Below are 16,683 nucleotides of genomic sequence, written 5' to 3'. Positions count from 1 at the left end.
CGCTGCCTTGTCACTGCAGGGTGTTTGTGTTTGTGTCTCTCCTCCTCTTCCTTTATGGACACTAATCATATTAGATTTAGAGCTCACCCGACTCCAGTATGACTTCGTCTTAACCAAATGTAGCTGTGAAGACACCATTTACAGATCAAGTCATGTTCTGAGGTTCCAGGTGGACATGAATGGAGCGGGCACTATTCAATCCAGTACCGTGCTCCACAGGAGCTTTCTGGGAGAGCCTGCCATTCCCCGTGCTCCGAGCTGGGGCTCACCCTGGAGCCTGCTGCTGGCTTTGCTGTGACAGCCACCTCAATGGGTGGGGGAGGTTCCAGGCAGGCTGTTTGATTGTGTCTGCTGCTCACAATGGTCTCCCGCTTTGTTCAGTCTGAGTTTTCTCCTAGAATCAGCTCCCTGTGGATGCTCCCAGACCAGCTCCCCAGGGAGGGCCGGGCGCTGGACACAGTAAGCTACCAACATCCCAGCTGCCCTCTCCTTTTCATTTCAAACGTTTTTTTAAAATACACAAATAGGGCCAGCCCCGTGGCTTAGCGGTTAAGTGCGCGCGCTCTGCTGCTGGCGGCCCGGGTTCAGATCCCGGGCGCGCACCGACGCACCGCTTCTCCAGCCGTGCTGAGGCCGCGTCCCACGTACAGCAACTAGAAGGCTGTGCAACTATGACATACAACTACCTACTGGGGCTTTGGGGGAAAAAAAATTAAAAAAATAAAATAAAATACGCAAATAATGCGTGGTGATTTTTTTAATAAAGTTTATAAACTTAAAAAAAATTCATTTGCTGTTTTCCTTTTGATTCATTTTATTGTGTTCATAAAAAATAACAGTGATGCTTTTAAAACACTTTTTTGAGGGTTTCCCTTTTCATTTCAGACATTTAAAAAATACACAAACAATGCATGTGATTTATTTTTAACATTTTTTTTAAAGCATCCTTTTCTTTTTTGAGGAAGATTGGCCCTGTGCTAACATCTGTTGCCAATCTTCCTCCTTTTTGCCTTTTTCCTCCCCAAAGCCCCAGTAGATAGTTGTATGTCATAGCTGTACATCCTTCTAGTTGCTCTATGTGGGATGCGGCCTCAGCATGGCTTGATGAGCAGTGCATAGGTCTGCACCCAGGATCCGAACCGGTGCACCCTCAGCCACCGAAGCAGGGCATGTGAACTTAACCGCTGCACCACGGGGCCGGCCCCTTTAAAACACATTTTTAACTTATGAAATGAAGACAAGCACAAGGAAATAGCACAAAGAGATAGCTAGTTGCCGACCCCAATATCTGTTCTCCCTGACTTAGACCGCCTGATTTCTAGCTGGTCAAGTGGTCACCCGGAATAGAGACCACATTTCTACTTCCCAGCTTCCGTGTGGCTGGAGTGGCCATGTGACCAAGTTCTGGCCAATCGGATGAAACACAAGTGCTACATGACAGTTTCTAGGAAGTTTTCTCCAAAGACAGCTCGTGGCTGCCCTTTGTCCTTTCCTCCCCGTTACTTAGAAACAGAATGTGGTGCTGGGTGCCTCCTTGGAACGTGGGGACGGGGACACACCCTAGGGATGGGAGGGCAGAAAGCTAATCAGCCCGAATCATAGTTGTCTGTGGGGACACCAGAGCAGCCCCGGACCGTCAGCACTCAGACCTTGATGTGCAAAGACACCAACTTCTATCTTGTTCCAGCCACCTGTATTAGTTTCCTGTGGCGCTGTAACAAGTTACCACAAACTGGGTGGCTTAAAGCAACACACATTTATTGTCTCACAGTTCTGGAGGCCACAAGTTTGAAATCAGTATTGCTGGGCCAAAATCGAGGTGTCAGCAGGGCCCCTCTCCCTCCAGAAGTCTTAAAGGAGAATCTGCTCCTCCGCTCTTCTAGCTCCTGGTGGCGGCCAGCCTTCCTTAGCTGTGGCTGTGTCACTCGGATCTGCCTCCATCTTCACACCCCCTTCTCCTCTTGTGTGTGTCAGGCCTCCCTCTGCCTCCCGCTTGTAAAGATCTGTGTGATTGCACTCAGGGTCCTCCAAGACAATCCCCTCATCTCAGGATCCCTAATCACACCTTTTTCCAAATAAAGTCATATTACAGGTTCCAGGGATTAGGACTTGATATTTTGAGTGGCCATGGTCCAGCCTACTACACCACTGTGATTCATGTCCCTATTACTCAGAGCTACAACAGTAATCCTAGTGAATAGGAAAGGAGACGTGTAAAGCAATGTTGCAGGCAGCATTATTTGTTATAGCAAAAAAGATGGAAATAACCTCAATGATCAATTGGTGTAGAAGAATGGACTAATAAATTATGGTGTGATATCATGGGCTCTTACACAGTAATAAAAATGGATGAGCTACTGCTATGTTTATCAACATGGGTAAATCAATTTCAGAAGTGTATCTGAGCTCTGTGCTGGGGTTGAGGGTCAAGAGATAAATTGGACACAGCCCTTCCCTCTAGGAACCCCCGTCCAGTCCATTGATGGACACAGACCAAGAACCAATCATACCATCATACGCAGTGTACACACCACAGTGTGCCCTGGGGCCTCTGAGGGTGCCATGGAAGAAAGAGTCAACCCACCTGGGAGGGCAGGGAAAGCCTTGCTGAGAGGGACAGTGAAGGATAACTAGGTTCTCACCAGGTGGGTCTGGAGGAGAAGGGCATGCAAAGTGGAGGGAAGGCCAAGTGTAAAGGCTTGGCGGGGTGAGAAGAGTAGGGGAAAGGGAGTTGTAGTCAGAGTATGTCGGGCTCAGGCAACAGAAATCCTAACAATAGAGGGGATTTACTGGCTTGAGTGAAATGAGTTTTAGGAATGGTTTGATCAGGCTCTGCTATTCTCTCAGCTCTGCCCCTCTGCATGTGTCGTCTTCTTCCACAGACTGGCTTCCTCCCTGACCATCAGCAGTAACCAGGGCAAGAACCTTCCTTATTCAATCCAGGGTGGAAAACATGTTTCCCACAACCATGGACAACAGTCCTGAGCTTAGCCTCACGTGGACCACCTCCAAATGACCCCTGTGTGCAGCTGTTCTCTGCCAGCCACTCGCGCCCCTCCCCCACCCAATCATTCTCCACCCTTCTCTGCCTCGCTTTGCATCCGGGTAGCTACACAGGTAGACACAGAAGCCAGTATTGTCGCACTTCTGGCTTGCACCTCCTCTTCTTCTTCTATCTGATTTGAAAGATAACTACTTAAAGCAACAGTTATAAATCTATGTGGATGGGCACACAATGTGACAAAGACAGCATAAAGGAGGTGCAGAATGGAGCTATATAGGAGCCAAGTTTTGGGTAAACCTTTGAAATGAACGTTAATCTTGAAAACATTATGCTAGGTGAAGGAAGATAGACACAAAAGGCAACGTATTTTGTGATTTCATTTATGTGAAATGTCCAGAATAGGCAAATCCATAGAGACAGAAGTAGATTAGCGGTTGCCAGGGGTGGGGGGGTGATTTGGGGGAGAAAGGAATGTGGGGTCACCACTAACTCCTTTTGGGAGTGATGAGAATGTTGTGAAATTGGGGAGTGGTGAGGGTTGCACAACCGTATGAATGTACTAAAAACCATTGAACTGTATGGTTTAAAATAATGAGTTTTATGGTATATAAATGATATCTCAATTAAAAAAAAAAACCCTACCATCCTGTGTGTAGCAATAGGAATGTACTCAGGTGCAAGTAACAGAAAAAAACACCCAACGCCCAGAGCGGCTTGGCTCCGAGGAGCAGCAGTGCTGCACAAAGAGCGATGTGAAAATGGTGACGACGATCAAGCTGCGCTCAGATTCTGATGCTGAGAGTTCAAGCTGGAGAATCTGAATTTCTTTTTCTTCTATTTTTTTGTGAGGAAGATCAGCCCTGAGCTAACATCCGATGCCAACTCTCGTCTTTTCTTTTTGCTTGAGGAAGATTGGCCCTGCGCTAACATCCATGCCCATCTTCCTCTACTTTACATGGGATGCCGCCACAGCATGGCCTGACAAGCGGTACATTGGTGTGCGCCTGGGATCCGAACCTGCAAACCCTCAGGCCACCACAGCGGAGTGTGCACACTTAACCACTATGCCACCCGGCCAGCCCCGAGAATCTGAATTTCTAACAATCTCCCACGTGATGCTGATGCTGAGGTCCTAGGACCACACTTCCTATAGCAAGGTGGTTCTGGTTATCTATTGCTATATAAGAGACTTCATAAAAGGTGGAGGCATAAAACAGCTATTTTACACTATGTGTCCTGGTTCTGTGAGTTGACTGGGCTCAGCTGGGTGGTTCTGCTGTAGAGTCTCTCAGGCCATTGCAGTCAGATGGTGGCTGCGGCTGGAATTTTCCAAAGGCTACTCACCTTGGCTCACCTGTCTGACACTTGGGCTGGGATGGCTGGAACCAGTGGGGGCTGGTCAGGCCTTGACCTCTCTCCATGTAGCCTTCCCGTGTGGCTAGCTTAGGCTTCCTCAGAGTAGTCCAGCTTCTGACATTGGCAGCTAGCTTTCCCCAGAATGAGTGTTCCAAGAGACCAGAAGTGGAAGCTGCAAGGTTCTCAAGGCCCGAGTTATCAGCACATTATCACTTGCCTGGTATTCTAATGGTCAAGGCAGTCCCAGGGCCCACGCAAATTCAAGGGAACATAGTCCCCCAGTGGAAGAGATTTCAAAAAGATCTAGGGCCATCTTTAATCCTCCAAAAAGGCTCTGATAGATTCCTCAGGAACAGCTCATAGATACACTGTCCCTGAGTCCTCACACCTTCATGAAAATTGAGTCCTCGCCACCTGGTCTTGTAGATCTAGCCCATGGGATTAAGGGACGCTCTCCTGGCTGCACCGTATTTATGTAGGAATTTGAGGATACTGAAATACTATACCACCACTGCCCTCATCATCCAAGACTCTTTCTTCTGGGTTTTTGTGTGTGTGTGTGTGTGTGAGGAAGATCAGCCCTGAGCTAACATCCGTGCTAATCCTCCTCTTTTTGCTGACGGAGACCAGCTCTGAGCTAACATCTATTGCCAATCCTCCTCCTTTTATTTTCCCCCCCAAAGCCCCAGTAGATAGTTGTATGTCATAGTTGCACATTCTTCTAGTTGCTGTATGTGGAACGTGACCTCAGCGTGGCCGGAGAAGCAGTGCGTTGGTGCGCACCTGGGATCCGAACCCGGGCCGCCAGTAGCAGAGTGCGCGCACTTAACCGCTAAGCCACGGGGCCGGCCCTCTTCTGTTTTAATTTGGATCTGTATATATATTTTTCATTATTGAGATGATACAGGTCATCACCCAGTGTGGCAGCCACAGGACTCATAGAAACCATAGGAATGTTCTGGCCAGTCAGCCTTTGTCTGTCTTTTGGCTCTGTGACCTCAAGTGACTTGAGCTTTCTGAGTTTCCTCATTTGTAAATCAAAACACTCACTTTGAGGAGATGCATTAAGAAATAGCAGATAAAGGCATTTGGCACATATTAGACACTCAATAAGGAGTAGATATGAGAAAAATTAAAAATAAAACCATTGCCAACAGACTGAAGAGAAGAACAGAGATTGACTACATCAAACTAAAAAGCTTCTGCACAGCAAAGGAAACCATCAACAAAATGAAAAGACAACCTAACAATTGGGAGAAGATATTTGCAAACCATACTTCTGATAGGGGCTTAATCTCCAAAATATATAAAGAACTCATGCATCTTACCAACAAAAAAACTACCAACCCAATTAAAAAATGGGCAAAGGACCTGAACAGACGTTTCTCCAAAGAAGATATACAGATGGCCAACAGACACATGAAACGATGTTCAAAATCATTAACTATCAGGGAAATGCAAATCAAAACTACAATGAGATATCACCTGACGCCCGTCAGAATGGCTATAATTAACAAGACAGGAAACAACATGTGTTGGAGAGGATGTGGAGAGAAGGGAACTCTCATACACTGCTGGTGGGAGTGCAAACTGGTGCAGCCACTATGGAAAACAGTATGGAGATTCCTCAAAAAATCAAAGATAGAACTACCATATGATCCAGCCATCCCACTGCTGGGTATTTATCCAAAGAACTTGAAAACACCAATTTGTAAAGGTACATGCACCCATGTGTTCATTGCAGCGTTATTCACAATAGCCAAGACTTGGAAGCAACCTAAGTGCCCATCAAGGGACGAATGGATAAAGAAGCTGTGGTATATATACACAATGGAATACTACTCAGCCATAAGAAATGATGAAATCCAGCCATTTGTGACATCATGGATGGACATTGAGGGTATAATGCAAAGCGAAATAAGTCAGAAGGAGAAGGTCAAATACCGCATGATTTCCTTCATTAAGTAGTAGATAATAACAACAATAAACAAACACATAGGGACCGAGATTGGATTGGTGGTTACCAGAGGGGAAGGGGGGAGGGAGGAGGGTGAAAGGGATAATTCGGTACATGTGTGTGGTGATGGGTTGTAATTAGTATTTTGGTGGTGAACATGATGTAATCTATGCAGAAATAGAAGTACAATGATGTACACCTGAAATTTTTACAATGTTATAAACCAATGTTACTGCAATAAACAAAAAATTAAAAAAAAAAAACACTCACTTTGAGGAGATGCATTAAGAAATAGCAGATAAAGGCATTTGGCACATATTAGACACTCAATAAGGAGTAGATATGAGAAAAATTAAAAATAAAACCATTGCCAACAGACTGAAGAGAAGAACAGAGATTGGAGGTGTGGGTAGGATACGTCAGACCAATCTTTCTAGAGGAACTGGCAATATTTAACAAGAGCTGTACAACTGTTCCTTTCCTTTGGCCTGGAATTTCCCCATCTGGGAATATATTCTAAGGGAATCATTCCCAAGGGGAAAATATGCAATTTCTCTGCAGATGCTTTTAATACCACTGATCGTGATAGGAAGAAATTGGAAACAAAACAACTGACTAATAAAAAGGAAAGGCTTGAAAATGCAGAGCAAGAGAGCAAGATAGTGACAGAAAATGGAAGTGTAGGGAGCTCAGAGTGTCAGTCCCTCCACTGAAGCAGCCATTAAGCTGGCAAAAACTGACAGAACCAGCTTTGGAACTCTGGAATCCAATCAAGAGCTTACAGCAACAAGGGGGGTGCTTAATAAAGAAAAAAAAACTATCAAATTTCAATAAGAAAGACTTGGTGGTGTTTTTCCTTCCCACCTACCATCCCTCATTTCCCAGTGCAGTGGTGGCTATGGGGATGGCAGCCCATGTTCCTGGTGTGACATGCTGGTGCCAGAGGTCGATATGGACTTTATCCTAAACCATGGTGCTTGCGTGTTTTGACTGAAGTGGCAGTGACGTGAGGTACTGGTGCAGAGGTTTGTTTAGTTTTGCCTCCCTCAGGCTGCATCAGCTTTCCAGGCAGTGACTGTCAAAAGAGTTTAAAGACATAGATTGCCCATAGCCATCTGGGGCAAGTGACATTGGACAGGGATAGCAGCAGATGGACTGAAAGGCCTGGGAAGAAGAAGCCTGAGGAGGAAGATATCATGTGGAATAAGAGCTTTGAAGGACTGCAGCATACACCAGGGTATTTGGGCTACACACAGCACACCAAGGGCCAGATGCACACACAGAGAAGATCTCACAGGATCCTAGGCTTGCAAGTCTAGCTGATGCTTGGGCTTTGCCCAAGCAGGAGATGAAGGCTAAGGTAGAGTTCTAGGTGGCCTGGCTAAGTGTTGTAGGAGTACCCCAGTTCAGGTCCAATCTGCAAAGACTCAGAGAGGTTTTTTGTCCCCTTCTTTTTGGCTCCAGGCATTTATGGAAATCTGTCTGCTGAGATAACAGAATAGAGAACTCAGTGACGACACATGACAAGGAATGCATTCTTTGCCAAAATAGTGTGGAAAAGGCCCCAAGAAAACAGAAAACTTCAACAATCAACAACAGCAAACTCTGGGGAGAGAAGAGTATCTGATTTTTGGAGTTACTACATTATAATATTTCAAATATCCAGTTTTCAACAAAAAATGACAAGGGATGCAAAGAAACAAAAAAGTATGGCCCAGTCACAGGAAAAAAAGAAAATAACAGAAACTGTACGGACAAAGCCCAGATGTTCAACTTACTAGACAAATACTTTAAATCGATTGTCTTAAATATGCTCAAAGAGCTAAAGAAATCCAGGGCAATGATGTATGAACAAATAGGGGATATTAACAAAAGATAGAAATTATAAAAAGGAACCATATAGAAATACTAGAGCTTAAAGGTACAGTAGTTGAAATTAAACAATTCATTAGACGGGTTGAACAACAGATTTGAGCAGGCAGAAGAAAGAATTGGCAAACTTAAAGATAGGGCACCTGAAATGATCCAGTCTCAGGAGCAGAGAGAAAAAAAATAATGAGAAAAATGAACAGAACCTAAAAGGTTTGCTGGACACCAACAAAGGTAGCAATCTATGCATTTTGGGAATCCCAAAAGGAAAAGAAAGGAGGGAGAAAGAGAACATTTGAAGAAATTAAGGCCAAACCCTTCCCAAATTTGATGAAATCACAATCTACATATTCAAAAAGCTCAAAGAACTATAAGTATAACAGATCCAAAGAGATCCGTAACAAGACACATTACAATAAAATTGTCAAAAGACAAACACGAGGAAGAGGATTTTGGAAAGACCGTGGAGCAGCAGGTACCAGAAATCTGCCCCCACCTAGACAAGAACTGCACGGCAGGGTCTGTCTCATGTAACTATTTGGAACTCTGGAGTCTATTGAAGGCTTGTAACTTCCGGGGAAGGCCTGGACCAAAAAAAAGGGGGTTAATTTCAGTCAGTTTTAGCTCTTAGCAGAGTAGTAGTACCCATCCCACCCCTCAGTACCATGGCAGGCAGCTGTGCACAAGTTCCCGGAACAGCTTGTACACAGACAGCAGGAGCCAGGGTGGGCAAAAGGACCACGTCCTTCAAATACTGGGGATCTGTGCTCTAATCGCTGCTTCTGGTCACAGAGGTGCAGATGAAGAGGCAGAGGCTGCTGTTGTTGTTCCTCCACGTGTTGTTGCATGCCCCTCCCCCTCTTCCTGATGTGACTTCCAGGGGATTTAAAGGACTGACATTTTTTTCCTCCTTCGTTTTTCTCTTCTCCCCATTTTGGGAGCCAGATTGCAATACAGCAACTGCAATACAGAGGAAATTAGAAAGACACTGTGCATCCCCAAGGGAAGAAGCAGACTCAAACACCAAACAAGGGGCTGTCAGGTGGCATAGTGGTTACGTTTGCGTGCTCTGCTTTGGCAGCCTGGGGTTCGTGGGTTCAGATCCCGGGCACGGACCTACACATCACTCATCAAGCCATGCTAGTAGTGTCCCACATACAAAATAGAGAAAGATGGGCACAGATGTTAGCTCAGCGACAATCTTCCTTACACATACACACAAAAACACCAATGAAGACCATAAGTTTACACCTCAGCCTGATCCTCAACAAGGAGACAGCTATGACAATTAAAAAATCAAAAACAAGAAAACAGCACCCCCCACCACCACCAAAAAAAGAAAACAGCAAGTCTTGGGAAAGGGAGAGAATCAGATTTCCAGAGTTATGACATTATTAGATTCAAATGTCCAGTTTTCAGCAAAAAAATCACAAGGCATAAAAAAGGAGAGTATGGCCCATTCAAAGGAAAAAAACAAACCAAGAAAAAGAGTTCCTGAAAAAGACCTGATGGCACATTTACTAGACAAAGACTTTGAAACAGCTATATCTTAAAGATGCTCAAAGAAATAAAGGAAGATGAGAAAGCCAAGAAAACTATGTATGAACAAAATGGAAATATCAATAAAGACGTAGAAAACCTGAAAAGAAATTAAAATATATTTTGAGGCTGAAAATATAATAACTGAAATGAAAAAATCACTAGAGGGATTCAAAGGCAGATTTGAGCAGGCAAAAGAAAGAATCAGCAAATTTGAAGATAGGAAAATGAAAATTATCATGTCTGAGGAATAGAAAGAAAAAAGATTAAAGACAAGTGAACACAACCTAAGGGACCAGAGGGACATCATCAAGCAGACCAACATACACATTGTGGGAGTCCCAAAATGAGAAGAGGGCGAGAAAGGGGCAGACAGAACATGTGGATAAATAATGGCAGACCTCAAATTTGATGAAAAACATAAATACAAACATCCAAGAAACTCAAAGAGCTCTGGTAGGATGAACTCAAAGAGACCCACACTGAGACGCATTATAATCAAGCTGTTGAAAGACAAAGATGAAGAGAATTTTGAAAGCAGCAAGAGAGAAGCAAATTGTCACACACAAGGGATACTCAGTAAAATTATGAGCAGATTTCTCATCAGAAATTTTGGAGGCCAGAAGGCAGTGAGTCAATATACTCAAAGTACTAACAGAAAAAAATTGTCAACCAAGAATCCAATATCCAGCAAAAATGTCCTTCAAAAGTGACGGAGAAATGAAGACATTTTCAGATATACAATACTGAGGGAATTAGTTACCTCTGCACCTGTTCTGCAAGAAATGCTAAAGGAAATCCTGCAGGTTGAAATGAAAGGAAAATAGGCATTAATTAAAGCTGTATGAAAAAAATAGAGATCTCAGTAAAGTTAAATAAATGGGCAACTGTAAAAGCTAGTATGATTGTAACAATAGTGTTTAAGTCTACTTTTTATTTTCTACATGATTTAAGAGACAAATACATTTTTTTAATAAAACAGTTATTAGTCTAAAAGCTAGTATTGTTATAACTTTGGTTTGTAATGCCACATTTTCTTTTCTACATGATTTAAGAGACTAATGCATTAAAAAATGATTAGTTTATGTTTTTGGACACCCAATGTATAAAGATGTAATTTTGACATCAACAACTGAAAGGGATAGGAATGGAGCTTTTAAAGGAGTCGTTTTTGTATGCTATTGAAGTTAAGCTGGTAAAAATTCAAATTAAAGTTTATAACTTTAGGATTTTAAATGCAATTCCCATCATAACAAAAAGGAGGGACTGGCCCTGTGGTGTAGTGATCAAGCGCTCACACTCCACTGCTGGCAGCCCGGGTTTGGATCCCAGGCGCGCAGCGCCGCACCACTTGTCAGGCCACGCTGTGGTGGTGTCCCACATAAAGTGGAGAAAGATGGGCATGGATGTTAGCTCAGGGCCAGTCTTCCTCAGCAAAAAGAGGAGGATTGGCATGGATGTTAGCTCAGGGCTGATCTTCCTCACAAAAAATAAAATATAAAAAAAAATAAAATAAAAAAAAGGGGCCAGCCCTGTGGCGTAGTTGTTAAGTGTGCACGCTCTGCTGCTGGCGGCCCGGGTTCACATCCCTGGCATGCACCAAGGCACCGCTTGTCAGGCCATGCTGTGGTGGTGTCCCATATAAAGTGGAGGAAGATGGGCACAGATGTTAGCCCAGGGCCAGTCTTCCTCAGCAAAAAGGGGAGGATTGGCATGGATGTTAGCTCAGGGCCGATCTTCCTCACAAAAAAACAAAAAGGAAAATAGCTGCAGAATATACAATAAGGAAATGAGAAAGAAATCTAAACATTTCATTACAAAAAAAATTAACAACTGTTCTTTTCCTCATATATTTTCTTCTGCACCAGTCTCTTTCACCTTTTCTTCACACACTCCTACTGCTCATAAGTTAAAACTTTTGACGTCGTCTCACACATCTCTGAGGGTCTCTTAATTTTTGTTCAATCTTTTTTTCTCTTTGTTCTTGAGATTTGCCATTTCTATTTGTCTATAAGTTTTCTGACTCTTTCCTCTGTTTTCTCTTTCCATTATTGAGCCCATCCAGTGAATTTTTGATTTGGGATATTGTATGTTAAGTTCTAAATTTTCCATTTGCTTCTATTTTACAGTTTTTATTTCTCTGATGAGGTGTTTCTTTCCATTAGTTTCAAGAGTTTTTCCCTCTCCCTCACTGAGCGTAGTTGTAATGCAGGCTTTGTCTGAGCGTTCCTTCGTGTGGGTTATCTCAGGGTTGGATCTGTTGATTGCCTTTTCCTTTGAGAATCGGTCAGATTTTCCTAGTTCTTTACATGTTTTGTTGTGTGATTTTGGGATGTTGTCCTGGACAGCTTGCTTATCATCTTAGGCTCTAGTTCCTATTAAACCCCTCTGGAAATGGCTCATTGTTCTTTTCCTGTTGTTTGATGAAGCCATCAACACAGTGAAGGTCAGGCTTGACGTGCATCTCGCCTTCTATCGGCAGTTGTTCCAGTCTTGGTGCCGTTTTCACGGAATCGCCGGGCCGTTTGTGTCCACGTGGTGCACGTCCCACTCCGGGGACAGTCTGGGAGTTGAATGGTGGCTTATATTGTGGTTCAGTCCTCCAAGCCTTTGCTTGCCTTTTTGGGTCTATTCTGTGCATGTGGCCCAGGGTGAGCCCAGGACTTATGTTGGCTCATACTCAGACTTAAGTTGTTCCCTTCTCTAGTTTCCTTCTCTTCAGGATTCTCTCTACAGTCTCAGGCTTTAAAGTCTCCTCTTACAGGTTCCTCAAGTGTTTTAGCCCCGTGATGTCATGCTGTTCCACATAACTTGGTCAACCTTTCAGGTGAAACAGCAAGAGGAAAGAAAGAAGAAAATAACAAGGGTTTCCCCCGTCCTTTTCAGACAGCAGGAACCTCTTTACCTGCTCCTTTGTCCAGAGACACAGGTCGTTTCTCAGAGCTTTAGGTGCCTCTTCCATCACTGAAGCTGCAGAGGAGACTGTAACCAGGGAGAGAAAAACAAAACAAATGGGGATGACCCCCTTACTCCTGGACACGCCAGGCCCCTCTTTCCCACTAGTCTGATTAAAAATAAGGAGTTGATCCCAGAGGTTTCGCTGTCAGCAGCTGCTGGATTTCTCCTTCCCTGGGTAAGCTGGGAGACAGAGGAGGGATATACCCAAAAGTGGGATTGCCAGATCATGCTAAGTGTAACAAGCCAGTCACAGAAGGACAAATATTGCATGATTCCACTTATGTGAGGTATCTAAAATAGCCAAATTCATTATAGTTGATAACACTGCATTGCATAATTGAAATTTGCTAAGAGAGTAGATTTTAAGTGTTCTCACCAAAAAACAACAAGAACAAAATGGTAAATATGTGAGGTGATGGATGTAGCAATTAACTTGATGGGGGGAATCCTTTCACGATGTATCAAATCATCACACTGGAAATAGCTAACAATTTTATTTGTCAATTATACCCCAATAAAGCTGAAAAAAAAGGACAAAAAAAAAAAAGAAGAAGAAGAAGAAAAAATGTCAAACTCATAGAAACAGAGAGTAGAATGGTGATTGCCAGGAGCTGGGGGAGGGGGAAGTGGGGAGTTGCTGTTCAATAGACATAAAGTTTCAGTTTTGCAAGACGAATAAGCTCTAGAGAGCTGCTGTACAACATTGTGCCTATAGTTAACAATACTGTATTGTGCACCTCAAGATTTGTTAAGAGGAGAGATCACATGTTAAGTATTTTCTTATCACGATAAATAAAATTAGGCGATTTCTGGTGATCACAAAATGCTAGAGTATATAATGGAAGGAGTACTACACTAAATATCAAACTGTATAATTAGGTAATTTCCAAGAAATAAAAACTAGAATTATTTGACAATGAAAAATAAAACCATGATCTAACTATATGCTATCTACAAGAGACTCATGTTAGAGCCAAACTCACAAATAGGTTGAAAAATAAAAGAATGGAAAAGGGTATTCCATGCAAATAGTAACTAAAAGAGAGCAGGGTTGACAATACCAATATCAGAAAAAATAGACTTTAAATTAAAAAAAAGTTTACAAGATACAAACAAGGACCTTATATATTAATAAAATGTTCAATACCACAAGAAGATATAACAATTATAAACATTTATAAACCTAATAATGACCATCAAAATATATGAAGCAAAAATTGACAGAATTGAAGAGAGAAATAGACAATTCTACAAAAATAGTTGGAGACTTCAATACCCCACTGTGAATAATGTATAGACCAACCAGACTTGAGAAAGGAAATAGAGGACTTGAACAACACAACAAGCCAACGAGATCTAACAGAAATATACAGAACACTCCACCCAACAACAGAATACTCATTCTTCCCAAGTGCACATGGGACCTTTTCCGGGATAGATCATATAATAAATACTTAGAAATGAATGAAAATGAAAACACAACATACCAAAATTAATGGTAAACAGTGAAACCAGTGCTGAGGGAGAAATTTATAGCTATAAACATTAACATTAAAAATAAGAATGATATCAAATCAACAACATAACTTTACAACTTAAGGAAATAGAAAAAGAAGAACAAACTAAACTTACAGTTAGGAGGAGGAAGAAAATAATAAAGATTAGAGTGGATATAAATGAAATAGAGAATAGAAAAATAATACAGAAAAGTAAAATTTGGTTCTTTGAAAAAATCAACAAAATTGGCAAAGCTTTATCTAGAAGAACTAGAAAAAAGAGAGTGGAAAAAAACTAAAATTACTAAAATCAGAAATGAAAGTGAGGACATAACTACAGATTTCGCAGAAGTAAAAAAGATTATAAGAAAGTACCATGAGAAGTTGTACATTAAACAACTGGATAATCTAGATGAAATGGACAAATTCCTAGAAATACAAAACCTACCATGACTAAATAGAAAATAAAATAGATCTATAACTAGAGGGAGGTTGAATGAGTAATCAAAAATCTCCTGACAAAGAAAATCCCTGGACCTATAACTTCACTGGTGAATTCTATTAAACATTTAAAGAAGAATTAACACCAATCTTTTGCAAACATTTCCAAAAAACTGAAGAAGAGGGAACACTCCCTGACACAGTCTAAGAGGTCACCATTACCCTCACACCAAAGCCAGACAACTACACTACAAGAAAAGAAAACTGCAGACAAATATCCCTCATGAATATTGATGCAAATATTCTCAACAAAATACTGGGAAACTGACTTCCGCAATAAATTAGAAAGATTATACACCATGACCAAGAGGGATTTATTCTTGGAATGCAAGGAGGTTGACATATGAAAATCAATCTATGTAATACACCACATTAACAGAATAGAGGAAAAAATGCACATGATCATCTCAGTTGATGCAGAAAAAGCACTTGAGAAAATTCAACACCCTTTCATGATTTTAAAAAAAAAAAACTCTCAGAAAATTAAGAATAGAAGGAAACTACTTCAAGCTAATAAAAGCCATATATCAAAAATCCACAACAAACATCATACTCAATGGTAAAAGACTGAAAGTTTTTCCTCTAAGGTCAGGAACAAGGCAAGGATGCCTATTTTCACCACTTCTATTCAACATAGTTCTGGAAGTCCTAGCCAGAGCAATTAGGCAAGAAGAAGAAATAAAAGGCATCCATATTAGAAAGGAAAAAGTAAAATTATCTCTGTTCCCAGATGATATGATCTTATATGTAGAAAACTATAAAGATACCACAAAAAAAGCTATTAGAGCTAATAAATGAAATCAACAATGTAGCAGGAAACAAAGTCAACTCACCAATACCAGTGGCATTTCTACACATTAACAATTAACAATTCAAAAAGGAAATTAAGAAAACAATTCTATTTACTTAAAATAAAAGGAAAGATATTTAGAATAAGGTACTTAGAAATTAACTTAATCAAGAGGTGAAAGACTTGTACAATAAAAACTGCAAGACATTTCTGAAAGAAATTAAAATAAATGGAAAGACAACCCATGTTCATGGATTGGATGACTTATGTTGTTAAGATATCAATACTACTCAAAGCAATCTACAGTTTCAAGATAATGCCTATCAAAATCCCACGGACATGTTTTGCAGAGATAGAAAAAATCCTAAAACTCGTATGGAATCTCAAGGGATCTCAAATATCCAAAACAATTCTAAATAAGAAGAGCAAAGCTGGAGGACTCACACTTCCTGATTGCAAAATTTACTACAAGGTTACAGTAATTAAAACAATGTGGTACCACATAAAGACAGACATACTGACCAATGAAACAGAAGATAAATCCAGAAATAAACCCTCACGTATATGGTTAAATAATTTTTTATAAGGATGCTAAGACCATTCAATGGAGGAAAAGAAAGTCTTTTTAACAAATGGTGCCGAGTAAACTGGATATCCATTTGCAAAAGAATGAAGTTGGACCCTTACTGAAAACCATATGCAAAAAAGGATCCACAACCTAAATGTAAGACCTAAAACTATACAACTCATAGACGCAAACATGGAACAAAAACTTCACGGCATTAGATTTGGCAATGATTTCTTGGATATGATACAAATGCATGGGCAACAAAAGAAAAAATAGAGAAACTAGACTTCATGAAAATTTAAAAATCTGTGCATCAAAGGCACTTACATCACATCAAAGCTGCATCAAAGACCATGAGTATTCAAGAACACTTACAACTCAGCAACAAAAAATAAAAAAAACCTGATTCAAAAATGGGCAAGGGACTTGAATAGGCATTTCTCCAGAGAAGATACACAAATGGCCAACAGGCACATGAAAAGTTGCTCAAGATCACTAATCATTAGGGAAATGCAAGTCAAAACTACAACGAGATACCACCTCACATCCATTAGGGTGGCTACTATTTAAAAAAATAGAGAGCAACATGTGTTGGCAAGAATGTGGAGAAACTGGAAACCTGTGAACTTGGGTGAGAATGTAAAA

Source organism: Ceratotherium simum, chromosome 16 (genome assembly GCF_057802395.1).
Source record: "Ceratotherium simum simum isolate JZ-2026a chromosome 16, ASM5780239v1, whole genome shotgun sequence".
Taxonomy (NCBI): domain Eukaryota; kingdom Metazoa; phylum Chordata; class Mammalia; order Perissodactyla; family Rhinocerotidae; genus Ceratotherium; species Ceratotherium simum.
Note: the sequence above shows the minus strand (reverse complement) of the source record.